The sequence below is a fragment of the Nerophis ophidion genome, linkage group LG13, assembly GCF_033978795.1.
Source record: "Nerophis ophidion isolate RoL-2023_Sa linkage group LG13, RoL_Noph_v1.0, whole genome shotgun sequence".
NCBI classification, from domain to species: Eukaryota; Metazoa; Chordata; class Actinopteri; order Syngnathiformes; family Syngnathidae; genus Nerophis; species Nerophis ophidion.
The window spans coordinates 54,383,590-54,401,643 of record NC_084623.1 but is presented as its reverse complement, the minus strand read 5'-3'; positions in this window follow the sequence as shown (position 1 = coordinate 54,401,643).

Below are 18,054 nucleotides of genomic sequence, written 5' to 3'. Positions count from 1 at the left end.
TTCAAAAAAATGTTGTCAAAAAGTAAAACATGCAAAAAAAAAAAAAGCCCTGAACTCAACCCTATCAATTACATGAAAACTAATGTTCTTCCATATATGTGGACAAAAAAAAATCTTTAAAATGCCAGACACTCCAAAGTCTTAAAGATACTCCTTATGTTATAATAAAGTCTGTTATGATTATGAAATAATAATCAAACTGATTTGTGTCAATACCAATATTTTGGTACAGGTACTTTTTGATACTTTTCTAAATAAAGGGACCACAAAAAATGGTCATTTAACTTGGTATGTGACGCATGCTAAGTGTTAGCATGCTAATGTTAGCCTGCTACAAATCATGATTTTTGATTCTTGGCGCCATCTTGGAAGTATGCTATCGCCTTCTATATTAGCATAATAACATTAGCATGCTAACACTTTTTTTCAAGTGTTTAGCTAGTTTTTTATATTTATACCCCCAAAAAATTATGATTTCTGATACTTCCTTTCTTTGCTCCTTTTGCATCCGTTTACCGCAAAGTCTTATAAGTTGGTATGTGACAAATGCTAAGTGCTAGCATGCTAACATTGGTATGCTACTTTTTTTTTTTTTTTTGCTCAGTTTGCAACCGTTTACCCCATAGTCATTATAAATTGGTATGTCACCCATGCTAAGCTAGTATGCTAATTTTAGTACGCCAACATATATGGCATTATTGGCTTTATTTGTACAAAAAAAAACTTGCGGTTCCTAAACATGTTTATTATTGATAGTTTGTCCTTAAATAAAATAGTGAAAATACTAGAAAACTTGTTTTTTAGTAGTAAGTAAACAAACAAAGGCTCCTAATTAGTCTGCTGACGTATGCAGTGTCATATTGTGTCATTTATCATTCTGTTATTTTGTCAACATTATAAAGGACAAACTGTAACAAATAATTATTAATCAACTTGTTCATTTACTGGTAATATTAGCTTATTTTCCATTTCAACATGTTCTATCTACACTTCTGTTAAAATGTAATAATCACTTATTCTTCTCTTGTTTGGATACCATACATTAGTTTTGGATGATACCACACATTTGGATATCGATCCGATACCAAGTTGATACAGGATCATACATTGGTCATATTCAAAGTCCTCTTCTGTTTATATGAATTTTTAAAACAAAATGTTTACATTCAGCTTTTGTTAGCGGTGACGCCGGTGAGCTTTTGTATCCTCCTACGGTGTGCAGCGAAGCATGTTTAGCTATTCCTCACCTCCAGTGATAATGATACTTGTAAGAAACTTACTTTATTTGTCTGTCTTAAAGCACCTCTTCCTTGAGTGTGTTTCAGTGTTATAACATCACCTTTATCTTCAGTTCTTAAGCCTTTTCCGTCTACATACTGTGTCTGCCTGTAAGTACTCAGTGTGCACGCACTGCCGAACATGCTCCTCTGCTGGTAAAACCAGCAATTTCACGACGTGACGACGCGCCATCATGCCTGTAGAAAGAAAAAAAATGGAGAACTGGTAGTTTTCAAACAGAGTATAGTACCGTTTTTGAGTCATTAGTACCACGGTATACCGTTACTATACTATACTAGCATGCTAATTTTAGCATGCTAACTTTTTGGGGGCTAATTTTGCATCTGTTTACCCCAAAATTATATAACTTGGTATGTGAAACATGCTAAGTGCAAACATTGGCATGCTAACACTTTTTTTTTTTTTGCCTCAGTTTGCAACCGTTTGCCCCAATGATGTAACGTGGTATGTGACTCATGCTAAGCACTAGCATGCTAGTTTTAGCACGCCAACATTAGCATGCTAACTTTTTTTTGCTCAATTTGCAACCGTTTACCCCAGAGTCATATAACTTGGTATGTGACACATGCTAAGTGTTAGCATGCTAATGTTAGCTTGCTACAATTCATGATACGTAGCAAGCTTGGATGTATGCTATCGTCGTCTGTATTAGCATAACAACATTAGCGTGCTAACAATTTTTGCTAGGTTTTTAGCTAGTTTTGTACAGTTACATTTAAAAATTATGATTTCTGATACTTCTTTTCTTTGCTCATTTTGCAACCGTTTACCGCAAAGTCTTATAAGTTGGTATGTGACACATGCTAAGTGCTAGCATGCTAACATTGGTATGCTACTTTTTATAACATCACCTTTATCTTTAGTTCTTAAGCCTTTTCCGTCTACACACTGTGTCTGCTTGTACGTACTCAGTGTGCGTGCACTGCCGAATATGCTCCTCTGCTGGTAAAACCAGCAATTTCACGACGTGACGACGCGCCGTCATGCCTGTAAAAAGAAAAAAAATGGAGAACTGGTACTTCTCTAACAGAGTATAGTACCGTTTTTGAGTCATTAGTACCTTGGTACTATACTAGTACCGGTATATCGTAGAACCCTAGTTGGTTGGATTAGGTCAACTATCAGATCGCTTTGTCTTGTAGTTGTTAATTATGCATATGTTATAATAATTGTCTATTCAATTTGATAATGAGTCAGTCCTTTTAACATAGGCAGGCCCTAAAAGTTACATTTTCGGTGTAATATTGTTCAAACTTTCCTCATAAATGAGTTTACAAGTTATTTCTCCCGCATATGACAGTTTGACTTCACCGTGAAATTTCCACACCTGCCAATCTTTTCTCATCTCAGCTCTTTATTTAGAATAGAGATTAGAATTCATGGTCTGTTTAGTTATTCAGCACAGCTAAAAAAAAGGTTTTCTCCTACTCCAAATTCTACCCACACAACTTTTTAGCATTGGATGGGTGGATATTTGTTACTTTCCCCCCCCCCCAAAAAATATTTGAATTACTCACAAAATTAGTCTTCATTAAATGTAATTAATCACTAGGGAAAGTAATTTTAATTTAAAATTTAAAAAATCAAAAAAAAAATTTAAATGGCCAAAATCTGGCTTATGCAGTCGAGCAACGTTTCATGAGAGCGGAGTGTGTGTATGTGCCTTTAAAAGGCGGTGCCTGTTGCAAAGTGGCGTGTGACGCTCGGACAGAGCGGTATTTTAGCTGAGGCGTGTTTGTTAGCTTCGCAGCAGTGATAGTTGCTCGGTTGAATCGGTTTACTGGATTGTGTTAGGTTGTTTTTTTTTGCTAATTTTGCAACCGTTTACCCCAAATTCATATAACTTTGTATGTGACACATGCTAAGTTCTAGCATGGTAATGCTAGCATGCGAACATGCTAACTTTTTTTTGCTCATTTTGCAAGCATTTACCCCAAAGTCATATAATTTGGCATGTTAGCATGGTAATGATAGCATGCTAACATGCTAACTTTTTTATGCTCATCGTGCAACCATTTACCCCAAAGTCATATAATTTGGCATGTGACCCATGCTAAGTGTCAGCATGCTAATTTTAGAATGCTAACTTTTTGGGGGCTAATTTTGCACCTGTTTACACCCAAATTATATAACTTGGTATGTGAAACATGGAAAGTGCAAACATTGGCATGCTAACACTTTTTTTTTTTTTTTGGCTCAGTTTGCCACCGTTTGCCCCAATCATGTAACTTTGTATGTGACTCATGCTAAGCACTAGCATGCTCATTTTAGTACAACAACATTAGCATGCTAACTTTTTTTGGCTCAATGTGCAACTGTTTACCCCAAAGTCGTATAAATTGGTATATGACGCATGCTAAATGTTAGCATGCTAATGTTAGCTTGCTACAAATCATGCTTTTTGATACTTGGCACCATCTTGAAAGTATGCTATCACCTTTTATATTAGCATAATAACATTAGCATGCTAACAATTTTGGCTAGGTTTTTAGCTAATCTTGTGTATTTAAACCTAAAAAAATATGATTTCTGATACTTGGCACTGTCTAGGAAGTATAGCAACACCTTTTATAACTATTTTGCTTATTTTGCAACTGTTTGCCCCAGAGTCATCTAACTTGGTATGTGGCACATGCTAGCATGCTAACTTTTTTTTTTGCTCATTTTGCAACCGTTTACCCCAAAGTCATATAACTTGATATGTGACACATGCTAAGCTCTAGCATACTAATTTTATCGTGCCAATATTAGCATGCTAACTTTTTTTTGTGCTCATTTTGCAACCATTTACCCGAAAGTGATATAACTTGGTATGTGACACATGCTAAGTGCTGGCATGCTAACGTTGGCATGCTAACTTTTTTTCGCTCATTTTGCAACCGTTTACCCCAAAGTTATTAATTGACACATGTAAGCGTTAGCATGCTATTGTTAGCATGCTAATGCAATTTTTTGTAGGTTTCTAGCTAATTTTTGTACTTTAATCCTAAATGTGATGATTTCTGATATTTGGTAAGGTCTTGGAAGTATGGCAACGTCTCATGCTAGCATGCTAATTTTTTCAGGCTAGCTCCTTATCTCATTTTGTAACCAGTGTGGCCAGTGATTGTGCTCTCAGGGCAGCAGGTGACCAATTTGGACCACCACGCCGGTCTTCAAAGGCAGGGTCGTTTCCTCAGCAAACACTGCAAAAAGTGCAGGAGGTGGCGAGGCTTTTAATCAGCGAAAATAAACGGTAGAGCTCAAACGCGGAAGGAGGATCAGCGTTGGGGAGAAGAGAAACCCAGAGAGGTGAAGCTAAGTGGATTATCGTAAAGGACAGAAGGGAAGAGTCGGGGAGGGAAACATCAAAGGTGCTGTGAAATATGAAAAAGAAGCTGAGAGCAAGTGAATGGGGCTAAAATTAACTCTGTATACTATATAAAATTGTATATACTTTACTATCACTCATAAAAACTGCTCAGGCATCTTGCCCAAAAACATGAACTTATCATCGGTCCCTGTGGACCATCATAAAATTTAGGTCAAAGGGAGTCTTTCCTTCTCGTTGGCTTTTAAATAAAAGGATGCACTTTATGTGCCATTTATTTTTGTTCCACCTCCTGGTGTGCGCAAAGAAACAAAGACATTACTTGTTTTGTTCCACCTCCTGGTGTGCACCAAAAAAACCAAAGACATTACTTGTTTTGTTCCACTTACTGGTGTGCGCAAAGAAACAAAGACATTACTTGTTTGGTTCCACCTCCTGGTGTGCACCAAAAAAACCAAAGACATTACTTGTTTTGTTCCACCTCCTGGTGTGCGTAAACAAACAAAGAAATTACTTGTTTTGTTCCACCTCCTGGTGTGCACCAAAAAAACCAAAGACCTCACTTGTTTTGTTCCACTTACTGGTGTGCGCAAAGAAACAAAGACATTACTTGTTTTGTTCCACCTCCTGGTGTGCACCAAAAAAAACTAAGACATTACTTGTTTTGTTCCACTTACTGGTGTGCACCAAAAAACCCAAATACATTACTTGTTTTGTTCCACTTACTGGTGTGCGCAAAGAAACAAAGACATTACTTGTTTTGTTCCACCTCCTTGTGTGCGCAAAAAAAACAAAGACATTACTTGTTTTGTTCCACTTACTGGTGTGCGCAAAGAAACAAAGACATTACTTGTTTTTTTCCACTTACTGGTGTGCGCAAAGAAAGAAAGACATTACTTGTTTTGTTCCACCTCCTGGTGTGCGCAAAGAAACAAAGACATTACTTCATTGGATGATAAAGAAGCATTGAGTAGTTTTCGAAATCCACTTGCCAATTTTTGGTGTTTGCTCAACAATCAGGTTAGGAAATCTATGCATGATGACCGGAGCTAAATCAAAAGAAGCAGTTATTTCCCGACGGACCTCGAACGCATCGAACCTTAAATGACTTTTCATTGATTGATTCCTTCATCGACTCGCTGGCCTGACGGTGAGATGGATGTAGGCTCAAAAGAACGTCCTTGTGACCCTGGAGTCCTTATTTTTTAGTAATGTCTCGATTCTTGTCCAATAAGTATTTTCCAGGGGTGTAACGGTTTTGCAGATACCGCGGTATTTCGGTTTCAATGTCTTCACAATAATACCGTTACTTCTTTTGCACAATTTTTTTTTTTTTTACACTGAATTTTTTTACACTGAATGTTTGTATACTGAAATTTTTTTTACACGATATTTTTATACACTGATTTTTTTCTTTTTTTGTTCAATTAAATTGTTAGCATAAAAATTCAGTGTAAAAAAAGCAATGAGATGAATTTTCTCACACTGAATTTTTTTCACACAAAATTTTTTTACACAGACTTTTTTACACTGGATTTTTTTACAGACTTTTTATACACTGATTTTTTTCACTGAAATTTTTAGCAAAATTTGATGAAAAAATAATTCTGCGAAAATTTTATTTAAATAAATTCAGTGCAAAAAAAAAAGCAGAGGGGAATTTTTTTACACAGACTTTTTTACACTGGATTTTTTTACTTTTTTTACAGACTTTCTATACACTGATTTTTTTTCAATGAAATTTTTAGCAAAATTTGATGTAAAAATAATTCTGCGAACATTTTATTTAAATAAATTCAGTGCAAAAAAAAGTAGAGGGACATTTTTTTACACTGAATTTTTATACAATTAATTTTATTACACTGAATTTTCATACAGCAAATTGTTTTCCCCTGAGTTTTTTTGACACTGAATTTTTTTAAATTTAATTTTTTTTACCCTGTTTTTTATACTACTTTTTTTACACTAAATGATTGTACAGTGACTTTTTTCACACTGAATTTTTATACATTGATATTTATTTTTCGATAAAATTGATGGCATGATTTGATATTAAAAAAAATTCAGCTACAACTTAATGTATCTACATGAATTTAGTGTAAAATAAACCACAGTGATTTTTCATTCATTGAATTTTTTTGACACTGAATATTTTTAAACAGACTTTTTTGCACATGATTTGTTTTTGTTTTCTACTATTTTTTTTACGCTGAATTTAATCCAACTGAATTTTCATACACCAAATACTTTTCACCCAGAATTTTTTGACACTGAATTTTTTTACACAGTTTTTTACACTAGATTTTTTCTACACTATTATTTTTTTAAACTGAATGTTTGTACACTGACTTTTTTGGCACTAAATCTTTATAGATTAATTTTTTTTCAATAAAATTGTTAGCATAATTTGATGTAAAAAGAATTCAGCAAAAATTCATTTACATACATTCAGTGTAAAAAAAAAGCAAGGAGCTGAATTTTTGTACACTGATTATTTTTTCTCAATGAAATTGTTAGCATAATTTAATGTAAAAAAAAAGCAAAGAGGTGAATTTTTATGCACTGAATTTTTTGACACTGAATTTTCATACACTGAATTTTTTTTACACAGAAATTTTTACACTGGACGTTTTTTACACTAAGTTTTTTTACACTGACTGTTTGTACATTGACTTTTTTTACACTGAATTTTTATAACCTGATATTTTTTTCAATGTAATTGAAAAATTCAGCTACAAATTAATTTACATAAATTTAGTGTCAAAAATAGCAAGGAGGTGAATTTTTATACACTGAATTTTCATAAACTAGATTTTTTTACGCTGATTTTTTTTTTTTACACTGAATATTTGTACACTGACTTTATACACTAATGTTTTTTGATAAAATTGTTAGCATATTTTGATGTAAAAAAAATCTTACCAAAAATTTAATTTACATGAATTCAGTGTCAAAAAAAAAGCAAAGAGATGAATTTTTTTACGCTGAATTTTTTTCACACTGATTTTCATTACATTGAATTTGCATAAACTGATTTTTTTTTTTTTACACTGAATTTTAATACATCTCCTTTTTTTTTGACACTGGAGTTTTTTTTTATACGTAATGTTTGTCCTCTGACTTTTTTCGCACCGATTTTTTTCTACACTGATTTTTTTTTCAATAAATTGTTAGCATAATTTGATGTAAAGAAAATTTATCAAAGTTGTATTTACATAAATTCAGTGTCAAAAAAAAGCAAAGAGGTGATTTTTTTTATACACTGATTTTTTTATACCCTAAAAATTTTTACACTGAATTTTTATAAACTGATTTTTTTTTGTTACACTGAATATTGCCCACTGACTTTTTTTACACTGAATTTTTATACACTGATGTTTTTTGTGTTTTTTAAGAAATTGTTTGCATAATTTCATGTAAACAAAAATCAGCAAAACATTTTTTGACACAAATTCACCTCCATAGAAAAGCAAATAAAGAAAAACAAAAATGACCCCTCCCCTTCTACCGATTAGTGATCAGAGGCAAGAGAGTCTCTTGATATCTAATCAGCTGCAGGTGAGGACAATAGCCTTCAGAAGCAGAGGTAAAATCATCGCATAATAAACCACAAAACAGGAAGTACAACAAAAGTAAGCGCAAAACAGGAAAAAATGGTAATAATAATAATAATTTTCTTACACTGGTATTTTTTTACACTGACTTTCTTTCAATGAAATTGTTAGCATAATTTCATTATAATTTTATCAATACATTTACAAAAATTCAGTGTAAAAAAAAAAGCAAGAAGGTGAATATTTATACACTTAAATTTTTTTACACTGAATTTTTTGACACAGATTTTTTTCACACTGACTTTTTTTACACTAGATTTTTTTTTTACACTGGATTTTTTTTAACACTGATTGTTTGGCCCTAGTGTGTGAATGTGAGTGTGAATGTTGTCTGTCTATCTGTGTTGGCCCTGCGATGAGGTGGCGACTTGTCCAGGGTGTACCCCGCCTTCCGCCCGATTGTAGCTGAGATAGGCGCCAGCGCCCCCCGCGACCCCAAAAGGGAATAAGCGGTAGAAAATGGATGGATGGATGGATGTTTGGACACTGACTTTTTTGCACTGAATTTTTACACAAACATGTTTTTTTTCAACAACATTTTTAGCAGATATCAGCGAAAAAATGTATTTACATAAATTCAGTATTTAAAAAAGAACCTTTTGTAATGGAGACACAAATTAACCTCCATAGTTCCACCATTTAGTTTATTATTATTTCTTCGGTCAGTGGTCAACAAAATAAACAAACAGTTTTACATAAACAAAGAATTGCACATTCATAAATTGAAAATGCTGCAGACCGAGAGCCAAAAAGCCAAATATTTTAAAATATATTTCCGTAAGAGCCATATATATATTTTTTTAACACTGAACACAACTAAACGCGTGCATTTTTAAGTAAGACCAACATTTCTAGAGTATTATACGTCTCTTATTCTTTGTAATAACATTGTTATTCTGAAGCTAACTGTGGAGGGGGCGTGGCCCGCCGGCCTGCAGCGAACTGGGGTGTGCCAGGACCGGCCTCGAAATCAGCGAGAGCTGCGTAGATGGTCCACCTGGGCCTTGTTATCTAATCACCTGTCACTCTGTTATAAGCAGCAGCCAGGAAGAGAGGTTGGGGCTGGAGCCAGAGCGCGAGCGAGAACGAAAGCGAAAAATACAATTGCTTGGAAAGCAACTGAGAGACTTATTGAAAAATAAAACAATAGCATAACCCTGAAACGGGCTCTCATGTCGGTGCTTGGTGGTCTGAAGAACCCCCAGGAGGGAAAACCCCACACTAACCAATAATAAATAAATAACTTGGGATAAATTGTACTTCTACGAGTAGTTTTTATGCAACATACTTTTACTTTTACTTGAGTATATTTATAGAGAAGAAACGCTACTTTTACTCCGCTCCATTTATCTACAATCAGTTCGCTACTCGCTACTTTTTTTTTATCGATCTGTAGGATCTACGCATGCCTGCGTTTCACCAATCAAATGCAGTCACTGGTGACGTTGGACCAATCAAACAGAGCCAGGCGGTCACATGACCGTCACACGTAAAACCCGACTTAAAGAAGTTGAACATTTTTTTGGGGTGTTAGCATTTAGTGGTCAATTGTACGGAATATGTACTGTACTGTGGAATCTACTAATAAAAGTTTCAATCAACCGTACTTCCCGTCAAAAACCTACAGGCTGATCGCACAGTTCCTGTCTTCACAATAAAAGCACCGCTCCATCGCGCCTGCGCAAACAAAATAAGAGTCTCCGAAAGCCAGCGCAAACAAGCTAGCAAACTACGGAGTTTGCCGCCAATGTGTTTCTTGTAAAGTGTATAAGAACGAAACATGGAAGCTGGACAAATAAGATGCCAAAAACCAACGACTTTCATGTGGTATTAGACAGAAAAGAGGAACTTTTTTTTCTCCTCCATTTGAAAACGTGGACGTTATCAGCACTATACTGTCTGATTCCAATCAATGCAAGTCATCAGAATCAGGTAATACACCAACTTATATTCTTGTCTTCATGAAAGATAGGAATCTATATGTTAAACATGCATGATATGCAAGATGGCGGCGCCCGGACGGGCTGCGACACTGCGGTGCTCTTGCTAAAGATGGAACATTTGGCGGAAATGCCGGACAGTTCTGCAGACTTCATGGCTGGCTCGCATCGTGGTCACTCCGTGATCACGTACGACCGCCAGACACTTCTGGATATGGACATATTGGGCCGTTTTGGACTGATAGACGCGGGCGTGCTAAACATGCTAACTAGCATGGGGATTCGTCGGCGGCTACGTCCAGCGGCCTGTGAAGCAGGGGAGTCTAGTAGCAGCGGGGGCCGTCTACGGAGCAGACGCCAGCGGTGTGATCGGAAACGCGGATGTCGAGCGGGGCTAAAAACAAAGCAGAAGGCTAATCCCCACAGAACACCACTTTCCTCCATCCCGAAGACGGATTTAGATGGAAAGTGCGAGACTACTGGTCTGGGTAAGGAGTCTGTTAAATTAGAACAAGTTTTTTCTGCTTTGAGTGTTTCAGAGTTGGACATGTGTTTTACTGAGGTGGCTAACTATGATGCGTGCAGTTTATCAAAGCAACAAACAAACAATCGGAAAATCCCCGTTACTGAGGTGGCTAACCATGATGCGTGCAGTTTATCAAAGCAACAAACAAACAATCGGAACATTCCCGTCGTATCAATTCCTAGATATGGTCGTAATTATACTGAATGCACTGGGCATAATAAACACAACATTATTAATATTGCTACTACGGATAATTTGATCAAAAATTCCCTAAAACAGCCCACTACCTATAATATAGGTTTTTTAAACATAAGATCATTGTCTCCCAAAACGTTGTTAGTTAATGATATTATCAGAGACAACAATCTTAACGTCATCGGTCTCAGTGAAACCTGGCTTAAACCAAACGACTTTTTTGCGCTAAATGAGGCATGTCCTCCTAACTTTACACATGCGCATATTGCCCGTCCGCTTAAAAGGGGTGGGGGGGTCGCACTAATATACAACGAAAACTTTAACCTTAGTCCTAACATAAATAATAAATATAAATCGTTTGAGGTGCTTACTATGAGGTCTGTCACACCGCTGCCTCTACACCTGGCTGTTATCTACCGCCCCCCAGGGCCCTGTTCGGACTTTATCAATGAATTCTCAGAGTTCGTTGCTGATCTAGTGACACACGCCGATAATATAATCATAATGGGGGACTTTAATATCCATATGAATACCCCATCGGACCCACCGTGCGTAGCGCTCCAGACTATAATTGATAGCTGTGGTCTCACACAAATAATAAATGAACCCACGCATCGCAACGGTAATACGATAGACCTAGTGCTTGTCAGGGGTATCACCGCTTCCAAAGTTACGATACTCCCGTATACTAAAGTATTGTCCGATCATTACCTTATAAAATTCGAGGTTCAGACGCATGTTCGTCAAACTAATAATAATAATAACTGCTATAGCAGCCGCAACATTAATACGGCCACAACGACAACTCTTGCTGACCTACTGCCCTCGGTAATGGCACCATTCCCAAAGTATGTGGGCTCTATTGATAACCTCACTAACAACTTTAACGACGCCCTGCGCGAAACCATTGATAACATAGCACCGCTAAAGTTAAAAAAGGCTCCAAAAAAGCGCACCCCGTGGTTTACAGAAGAAACTAGAGCTCAGAAATTATTATGCAGAAAGCTGGAACGCAAATGGCGCACGACTAAACATGAGGTGCACCATCAAGCATTTAGTGATGGTTTAATAACTTATAAACGCATGCTTACCTTAGCTAAAGCTAATTATTACTCAAATCTCATCCACCGTAATAAAAACGATCCTAAATTTTTGTTTAGTACGGTAGCATCGCTTACCCAACAAGGGACTCCTTCCAGTAGCTCCACCCACTCAGCTGATGACTTTATGCAATTCTTTAGTAAGAAAATTGAAGTCATTAGAAAGGAGATTAAAGACAATGCGTCCCAGCTACAACGGGGTTCTATTAACACTGACACGATTGTAAATACGGCGGATACTGCCCTCCAAAATAGTTTCTCTCGTTTTGAGGAAATAACATTAGAGGAATTGTTACAACGTGTAAATGGAATAAAACAAACAACATGTTTACTTGACCCTCTTCCTGGGAAACTGATCAAGGAGCTCTTTGTATTATTAGGTCCATCAGTGCTAAATATTATAAACTTATCACTTTCCTCGGGCACTGTTCCCCTAGCATTCAAAAAAGCGGTTATTCATCCTCTTCTTAAAAGACCTAACCTCGATCCTGACCTCATGGTAAACTACCGACCGGTGTCTCACCTTCCCTTTATTTCAAAAATCCTCGAAAAAATTGTTGCGGAGCAGTTAAATGAACACTTAGCGTCTAACAATCTATGTGAAACCTTTCAATCCGGTTTCAGGGCAAATCACTCGACGGAGACAGCCCTCGCAAAAATGACTAATGATCTATTGCTAACGATGGATTCTGATGCGTCATCTATGTTGCTGCTCCTCGATCTTAGCGCTGCTTTCGATACCGTCGATCATAATATTTTATTAGAACGTATCAAAACACGAATTGGTATGTCAGACTTAGCCCTGTCTTGGTTTAACTCTTATCTTACTGATAGGATGCAGTGTGTCTCCCATAACAATGTGACCTCGGACTACGTTAAGGTAACGTGTGGAGTTCCCCAGGGTTCGGTCCTTGGCCCTGCACTCTTCAGCATCTACATGCTGCCGCTAGGTGACATCATACGCAAATACGGTGTTAGCTTTCACTGTTATGCTGATGACACCCAACTCTACATGCCCCTAAAGCTGACCAACACGCCGGATTGTAGTCAGCTGGAGGCGTGTCTTAATGAAATTAAACAATGGATGTCCGCTAACTTTTTGCAACTCAATGCCAAAAAAACGGAAATGCTGATTATCGGTCCTGCTAGACACCGAACTCTATTTAATAATACAACTCTAACATTTGACAACCAAACAATTAAACAAGGCGACACGGTAAAGAATCTGGGTATTATCTTCGACCCAACTCTCTCCTTTGAGGCACACATTAAAAGCGTTACTAAAACGGCCTTCTTTCATCTCCGTAATATCGCTAAAATTCGCTCCATTCTGTCCACTAAGGACGCTGAGATCATTATCCATGCGTTTGTTACGTCTCGCCTCGACTACTGTAACGTATTATTTTCGGGTCTCCCCATGTCTAACATTAAAAGATTACAGTTGGTACAAAATGCGGCTGCTAGACTTTTGACAAGAACAAGAAAGTTTGATCACATTACGCCTGTACTGGCTCACCTGCACTGGCTTCCTGTGCACTTAAGATGTGACTTTAAGGTTTTACTACTTACGTATAAAATACTACACGGTCTAGCTCCATCCTATCTTGCCGATTGTATTGTACCATATGTCCCGGCAAGAAATCTGCGTTCAAAGGATTCCGGCTTGTTAGTGATTCCCAAAGCCCAAAAAAAGTCTGCGGGCTATAGAGCGTTTTCCGTTCGGGCTCCAGTACTCTGGAATGCCCTCCCGGTAACAGTTCGAGATGCCACCTCAGTAGAAGCATTTAAGTCTCACCTTAAAACTCATTTGTATACTGTAGCCTTTAAATAGACTCCCTTTTTAGACCAGTTGATCTGCTGTTTCTTTTCTTTTTCTTCTATGTCCCACTCTCCCCTGTGGAGGGGGTCCGGTCCGATCCGGTGGCCATGTACTGCTTGCCTGTGTATCGGCTGGGGACATCTCTGCGCTGCTGATCCGCCTCGACATCTCTGCGCTGCTGATCCGCCTCCGCTTGGGATGGTTTCCTGCTGGCTCCGCTGTGAACGGGACTCTCGCTGCTGAGTTGGACCCGCTTTGGACTGGACTCTCGCGACTGTGTTGGATCCATTGTGGATTGAACTTTCACAGTATCATGTTAGACCCGCTCGACATCCATTGCTTTCCTCCTCTCTAAGGTTCTCATAATCATTATTGTCACAGACGTCCCACTGGATCATTATTGTCACCGATGTCCCACTGGGTGTGAGTTTTCCTTGCCCTTATGTGGGCCTACCGAGGATGTCGTGGTGGTTTGTGCAGCCCTTTGAGACACTAGTGATTTAGGGCTATATAAGTAAACATTGATTGATTGATTGATTGATGTATATTCATTAAACCACCTTTAACATGTCAACAAAAACGGCAAAATAAATAAATATAAATTATATACTGTATATATAAATGTATGTATGTATATATATATACATATATATGATATGTGTGTATGTATATATGAGATAGATCACTTCGACTTGGTCATTTATTAAGTAATTGATAAACGTTGAAAAACTTATTGGGGTGTTACCATTTAGTGGTCAATTGTAGGGAATATGTACTGTACTGTGCAATCTACTAATAAAAGTTTCAATCAAAAGAGTAAAGGAAAAAAGACACTTTATTTCAACCGTACTTCCCGTCAAAAACCTAAAGGCTGATCGCACAGTTCCTGTCTTCACAATAAAAGCGCCGCTCCATCCCGCCTGCGCAAACAAAATAAGAGTCTCCGGAAGCCAGCGCAAACAAGCTAGCAAGCTACGGAGTTTGGCGCCAATGTGTTTCTTGTAAAGTGTATAAGAACGGAATATGGAAGCTGGACAAATAAGATGCCAAAAACCAACGACTTTCATGTGGTATTAGACAGAAAAGAGGAACTTTTTTTCTCCTCCATTTGAAAACGTGGACGTTATCAGCACTATACTGTCTGATTCCAATCAATGCGAGTCATCAGAATCAGGTAATACACCAACTTATATTCTTGTCTTCATGAAAGATAGGAATCTATGTGTTAAACATGCTTGTATATTCATTAAAACACCTTTTAACATGTCAACAAAAACGGCAAAATAAATAAATATAAATTATATACTGTATATATAAATGTATGTATGTATATATATACATATATATGATATGTGTGTATGTATATATGAGATAGATCACTTCGACTTGGTCATTTATTAAGTAATTGATAAACGTTGAAAAACTTATTGGGGTGTTACCATTTAGTGGTCAATTGTACGGAATATGTACTGTACTGCAATCTAATAATACAAGTTTCAATCAAAAGAGTAAAGGAAAAAAGACACTTTATTTCAACCGTACTTCCCGTCAAAAACCTAAAGGCTGATCGCACAGTTCCTGTCTTCACAATAAAAGCGCCGCTCCATCCCGCCTGCGCAAACAAAATAAGAGTCTCCGGAAGCCAGCGCAAACAAGCTAGCAAGCTACGGAGTTTGCCGCCAGTGTATTTCTTGTAAAGTGTATAAGAACGAAATATGGAAGCTGGACAAATAAGATGCCGAAAACCAACGACTTTCATGTGGTATTAGACAGAAAAGAGGAATTATTTTTCTCCTCCATTTGAAAACGTGGACGTTATCAGCACTATACTGTCTGATTCCAATCAATGCAAGTCATCAGAATCAGGTAATACACCAACTTATATTCTTGTCTTCATGAAAGATAGGAATCTATGTGTTAAATATGCATGTATATTCATGAAAACACTTTTAACATGTCAACAAAAACGGCAAAATAAATAAATATAAATTATATACTGTATATATAAATGTATGTATGTATATATATATACATATATATGATATGTGTGTGTATATATGAGATAGATCACTTCGACTTGGTCATTTATTAAGTAATTGATAAACGTTGAAAAACTTATTGGGGTGTTACCATTTAGTGGTCAATTGTACGGAATATGTACTGTACTGCAATCTAATAATACAAGTTTCAATCAAAAGAGTAAAGGAAAAAAGACACTTTATTTCAACCGTACTTCCCGTCAAAAACCTAAAGGCTGATCGCACAGTTCCTGTCTTCACAATAAAAGCGCCGCTCCGTCGCGCCTGCGCTAACAAAATAAGAGTCTCCGGAAGCCAGCGCAAACAAGCTAGCTAGCTACGGAGTTTGCCGCCAATGTGTTTATTGTAAAGTGTATAAGAACGAATATGGAAGCTGGACAAATAAGATGCCAAAAACCAACGACTTTCATGTGGTATTAGACAGAAAAGAGGAACTTTTTTTCTCCTCCATTTGAAAACGTGGACGTTATCAGCACTATACTGTCTGATTCCAATCAATGCAAGTCATCAGAATCAGGTAATACACCAACTTATATTCTTGTTTTCATGAAAGATAGGAATCTATGTGTTAAACATGCATGTATATTCATTAAAACACTTTTAACATGTCAACAAAAACGGCAAAATAAATAAATATAAATTATATACTGTATATATAAATGTATGTATGTATGTATATATATACATATGTGTGTGTATGTATATATGAGATGGATCACTTCGACTTGGTCATTTATTAAGTAATTGATAAACGTTGAAAAACTTATTGGGGTGTTACCATTTAGTGGTCAATTGTACGGAATATGTACTGTACTGCAATCTAATAATACAAGTTTCAATCAAAAGAGTAAAGGAAAAAAGACACTTTATTTCAACCGTACTTCCCGTCAAAAACCTAAAGGCTGATCGCACAGTTCCTGTCTTCACAATAAAAGCGCCGCTCCATCCCGCCTGCGCAAACAAAATAAGAGTCTCCGGAAGCCAGCGCAAACAAGCTAGCAAGCTACGGAGTTTGCCGCCAGTGTATTTCTTGTAAAGTGTATAAGAACGAAATATGGAAGCTGGACAAATAAGATGCCAAAAACCAACGACTTTCATGTGGTATCAGACAGAAAAGAGGAACTTTTTTTCTCCTCCATTTGAAAACGTGGACCTTATCAGCAATACTGTCTGATTCCAATCAATGCAAGTCATCAGAATCAGGTAATACACCAACTTATATTCTTGTCTTCATGAAAGATAGGAATCTATGTGTTAAACATGCATGTATATTCATTAAAACACCTTTAACATGTCAACAAAAACGGCAAAATAAATAAATATAAATTATATACTGTATATATAAATGTATGTATATATATATACATATATATGATATGTGTGTGTATATATGAGATGGATCACTTCGACTTGGTCATTTATTAAGTAATTGATAAACGTTGAAAAACTTATTGGGGTGTTACCATTTAGTGGTCAATTGTACGGAATATGTACTGTACTGTGCAATCTAATAATAAAAGTTTCAATCAAAAGTGTAAAGGAAAAAAGACACTTTATTTCATCCGTACTTCCCGTCAAAAACCTAAAGGCTGATCGCACAGTTCCTGTCTTCACAATAAAAGCGCCGCTCCATCGCGCCTGCGCTAACAAAATAAGAGTTTCCGGAAGCCCGCGCAAACAAGCTAGCAAACTACGGAGTTTGGCGCCAATGTATTTCTTGTAAAGTGTATAAGAACGAAATATGGAAGCTGGACAAATAAGATGCCAAAAACCAACGACTTTCATGTGGTATTAGACAGAAAAGAGGAACTTTTTTTCTCCTCCATTTGAAAACGTGGACCTTATCAGCACTATACTGTCTGATTCCAATCAATGCGAGTCATCAGAATCAGGTAATACACCAACTTATATTCTTGTCTTCATGAAAGATATGTTAAACATGCATGTATATTCATTAAAACACTTTTAACATGTCAACAAAAACGGCAAAATAAATACATATAAATTATATACTGTATATATAAATGTATGTATGTATATATATATACATATATATGATATGTGTGTGTATATATGAGATAGATCACTTCGACTTGGTCATTTATTAAGTAATTGATAAACGTTGAAAAACTTATTGGGGTGTTACCATTTAGTGGTCAATTGTACGGAATATGTACTGTACTGTGCAATCTATTAATAAAAGTTTCAATCA